Source organism: Neophocaena asiaeorientalis, unplaced genomic scaffold (assembly GCF_003031525.2).
Source record: "Neophocaena asiaeorientalis asiaeorientalis breed wild unplaced genomic scaffold, Neophocaena_asiaeorientalis_V1.1 scaffold24, whole genome shotgun sequence".
Lineage (NCBI taxonomy): Eukaryota > Metazoa > Chordata > Mammalia > Artiodactyla > Phocoenidae > Neophocaena > Neophocaena asiaeorientalis.
This window is the reverse complement of record NW_020185317.1, coordinates 369,665-374,771: the sequence shown is the minus strand read 5'-3', so window position 1 is coordinate 374,771 and position 5,107 is coordinate 369,665.

Here is a 5,107-nt window from a genome sequence, read left to right as displayed (position 1 = left end):
AAAAAAAAAAAAAAAAAAAAAAAAAAAAAAGAAAGAAAGAGCCTGGTAGGCACTGAGGAAGAGCTATCCTGAAGCCCAAGCCTTAACGCCACAACAGTGGCCTGACAAGGGCCATTCTCTGGTCCTCTAGCCAGAGATAAGGGTTGGAATTTGACTTTCTCACCATTATTGGCTTCATTCATTCATTCATGCATTCAACAAAATTTTATCGAGCACCTCCCTTGTGAAAGGGAGACACGCAACAGACAGGTCAAAAGATAAGACAGAAATGTGCAAATGTGCTAGTTTAACTGAACCCTGCAAATAAAAACATATGGAGCATCCATTAGTACACATCTGGCATAAAGCTACAAAGTATACTCAACAGAAAAGAGAGTGAGGTTTTCTTTCAAATTCTTTCTTTTCTTTCCCTAAGGCATGTAATTTACTCTATAGGAACTTGACTCTGGAGGGAAAAGACAAATACACATATGAAAGAATTCAATCCTGTACTAATGACACTTCATGTATATGTACAATTTGTCCCCCCAAGTATGTGATGGAGATAATAAACGCTCATGAGGCATCAGGAAGTGACAGTAATATTTATAAAGTGTTTTACACTTTTCAAAGCATTTTCACTTCTATCATCTCAAGTGAGACCCAGAATATTATGAATTAAATTTGAGAGATGCCATCATCTCTGTTTTCAGATGAGAAAACTGAGGATCTGTGAGGCAAAAGGTTAGCTGAAGGAGATAAAAACACTTTGGAAGTGGTTATATATTTGAGGTAAGTCTTAAAGGATTAGAGGAAAAGAAGAAATATATGAAGAAATGAATGCATTCTAATTGGAAGGATGGATATGGAGAAGCAACCAAGGATGAGAATATGAGAGGGAAGAAACAAAATCGAAAACAGAGGCTCTGCAGAACCCTGGGAAAATGATGGGAATCCTCCAAAGGAACCAAGCAGAAGCCCAGGGAGAGAGGCAGGTCTTAATACTGCCACTGAACACATATGGTGAGCCCAGACCGGACTCAAAACATACTGATGCCCCATGAGGTTAAACCCACCCAAGGTCGCAGAGCTGGTAAGTGACAAGGATAAAAATCAAGGTAAAATAGGAGAGAGAGAAACACACAGACACACGAAAGAGAGAGAGAGAGAGAGAGACAGGAAGGGGGAAGAGGGAAGGGAAGGGGGGAGAAGGTGGGGAGGGGAGAAAGGGAGGGAGAGGGAGAGAAACATGTCTTGAAAGTCAAGGAGAAATTCTGAGGGAGAGCCTCAGATGTTGCAACTAACGACTGAAAAGTTACCATAGCATCTGAAAACTAGGAGGACATCCTTGGCCTTAGGAAAACCTTTTACATGGAGTGGTAAAAGTGGTAAAAGCCAGACTGTTGAGGTTTGAGGCAGGAGGCTGGAAAGGTAAATGGAGGTAAAGAGTACAGACTCTTCTTCAAAAGGCTGGACTGTAAAGGGAAGGAGAACACGTGGTAGAGGGTGATGTGTACTGAGACAGGGTTGGGTGTGTTTGCTTGTTGTTTTTCAGCCTGAGAGAGGCTTTTGCATGTTTATAATACTAGCATAGTCACTAAAAGCTCAGGAAATATCTGCTGAATGAATGAATAAATGAAAATTGAGAGAAAGGGCCAGTGAAGAGGAGAGGCTGAAGATGTAGGAAAGACAGGAGATATATGATGGAGCAAGATGACTGAGGAGGAACAAAAGCTGGAATACACAGGACAGGAAGAGGATTAGTGTAAACCAGCACTGCCCAATAGAAATATGATGCAACCCACTTATGTAATTTTAAACTTTCTAGGAGCCACATTAAAAATGTGAACATTTTAATCATAACATATTTCATTTAACTCAATATATCCAAACTATTATTTCAACGTTAATATAAATAATTATTAATGAGATATTTTGCATTCTTTTTTTTTTTTTTTGTAGTAAGGTGTTTAAAGCCAACACATATTTTATACTTAAAGCACATTTCAGTTCAAACTAACCACATCTCAAGAGCTTGAGAGCTTCATGTGGCAGGTGGCTCCTGGTCTGGACATCTAAACCACGGGAATGCTCCCAGCTTCCAAGACAATCTGCTTCCTTTTCAACTTTATCCCACTAGAAAGGCCCTCAATGTAGCTAAGAGGAAAACAGCATTAACTAGCTGACAATAATGTGTGAATAACCAAGAATTCCTTAATCCTTCCCAAGGGTTCTTTCCATGCATTTTAGCATGAAGATGCTTTTTTTCCATTATAGTTTGTTACGAGATAGTGAATATAGTTCCCTGTGCTATACAGTAAATCATTGTTGTTTATTTTATATATGGTAGTATTCATATGTTAATCCCATACTCCCAATTTATCCCTCCACCTCCTTCCCCTCGGGTAACCATAAATTTGTTTTCTATGTCTGTAAGTCTGTTTCTGTTTTGTAAATAAGTCCATCTGTAGTATTTTTTAGATTCTACATATAAGTGATATCATATAATATTTGTCTTTCTCATGAAGATGCTTTTTGAGCCAAATCTCTACTTGGTATATGAAGACACCCAGTCTGGGGTAGAGAATTTTCTGGGGATAGATTTGAGGATGGGGCGGGTAACAAGTCCCAGAAACTCTTTTGGTACCTTTCAGCTTCTTTTCTTCAACCTTGAAACTACACAGTCTTCAAAAGCAGGAACAGTGCTCCAGTGGAGCTTACGTATAACAGGGGAAGAGATGAAGTGGGGAAGTGATCAGGTTATCTGTATATTTCTTTAGCAAACACTCACATGGCACTTACTCTTTCTAAGTGATTTACAAATATATACAGGTTACTTGTAGGTCTTCTGTGTTTACCTAAGTAACTGCATATACTTAAACTTCACCCTGTCTCAATATATTCAACTATTAAACGGAGGTAACTTTAATGTAACATGCAAGGCCATTTGCAAGGATTAGGAAAATCGTGAGAGTTATTTTGTTATTTTTTAAAGTAACTACTGTTATTTTAATAAACAAATAATATAGTTCTGAACTAATTAATGCAATTAATGCCGGGGGTAGCTCTCCAGGCCTAAGAGTCTGGGGAGAGGAACTAAGACTTAGAAGACAGTTAACAGAAATCAAATGCTAAAGACCATCTTTACACATGAAAACTCACTGTGAACTCTGCCTAGTGTTGGATGACCCCATACTTAGGAAGGAAAGGGAAAACAGTTCATGCTCCCCTACCTCCCTATTCAACATGGCTCCTGGCTCCCAGAGCCCAGAAATCAGCTACATTAGGATACACAGGCCTTCGAGTTATAGCTTAGGAACTCATCCACAGCTCTTAAAGAATTGTTTCCACATAAAAAAAAATTAATTCCAACTTCCAAACCACCCCACTTTAAAGGAACTTTTAGAGCCTACCACTCACAAGCTGGTCACTGCACGTAGTGAGATGTGAGACTAGAGAGAGAAGAGAAGATTAGAAGAAACTTGGGCACAGAATGTGAAGTAATTCACTTGGAACCTCACCAATGAGTAGGGAGCCATTCCAGGCTCTTGAGCAGAAGAGTCAAAATAGGAAATTTAAGCATGGGAAACTTAATCTGAAAGCTCACGTGGGGCTGATTGTAAGAGGAGAAAACAGAGGTGGGGGAACCAGTTAGCAGCTAACTGATTAGTTAAGACATCCGGCACTGAGTGCTGAAGAGCGGATTCAGCAACACAGGAAGGAAGTATATCAATCAGGAATATTTCAAAGAAAGAACCCGAAGACTTGGAGGCATATTGAATACAGGGGATAAAAGGGAGGAAGAAATTAAGACTCAATTCTGGATTTTCAATCTACGTGACAACAGAATCCCAGAAACATTAATAAGGCTGAGAAAATCAATACTACTTTGGGTGAGTTTAAAATAAATGCAATGTATCCAAGTAACTATATCCCAAAGACTCTCATAAAGGTGGGCCCCAACTGCTGGTTATTATGAGGCCAGGGATAAAACAAATACTCAAATGCAAGTTTCTGCTTACTAATGGGCTTAGAATTTATTAGTTAAAATTGACTATGCCAATGTATCTCTAAAAGGCTCAACTCAGTGTTGAAAAACCTCACTCAGATGTTTTACTTTACATAACTTAGATCAATGGAAAAGAAGTAAAATCAGAATGCTGAGATTACGATGAGAGACTATTTCCAAAACTGCTTTGGAAAACTTCATTTTTCCCCTGCAATATAAGTAATGTATTTTTTAAGAGTTCATGTTTCCGTAATAAATTAAGATCAAACCCCATGCAAAAATGAATTTGCAAAGTTGCATAAAAACTTTAACAATCAAGCCACTCTATCTTCAGCTAAAATTTGAGTTTATAACTACCTTATTCAATGCAATGTTCTCACATGGGAAAATGAGGGCTACTCCAACAACAAGGAACGACTGCTTCACATTTTCTACTGATATCTAAGAATTCTTCCCTTGTGTCCTGGTTTCATATCTATGCCTTCTGCAATAAGAAAGGCAAATTTTCTTCAGAATAGTATCTATGTTCTTCTGAAAAGCTTTAGTAGACAAAGCTGATGGTAAGGGAAACTGATTAATACTCACCAAATTTATTAAAAAGAAAGTTAGTCCTTTAAAGCTCCTTAAACAATCCACCCACGGTGAGTCTCTGCTGAGGCTATATGTCCCATTCCCAAAGGACACAATTTAACACGATGTAGCACTCCTTTAAAAAAAAGAAAAAACCCTCCCACTTCTAATTATGATTAGGTTGGTACTAACCTGCTCTCTCAGGTAACAGACATCTGCTTAAATGACAACCAAAAACAAAATCACTTTTCCTCCAGAGGTCAAGAGAGATATAATTACTAAGCAAATTGCAAAACGCTTTAGTATACAATTTCATTTCCAAAAGCAGCAGATTTTGTTTAGAAGATACAGACAGAAGCAGATGACAAATACATTAAACAAGTGTTTTTATTTAAAATATTTTTGCTAAGGAGTCTGGAGGTGAAACCTCACCTGAAGGGCAAGTACTGAAAACATTCATTATGAAAAGATTTGTACAAAAGCGAGACAGAGGCATGGACATATATACACTACCAAACGTAAGGTAGATAGCTAGTGGGAAGCTGCCGC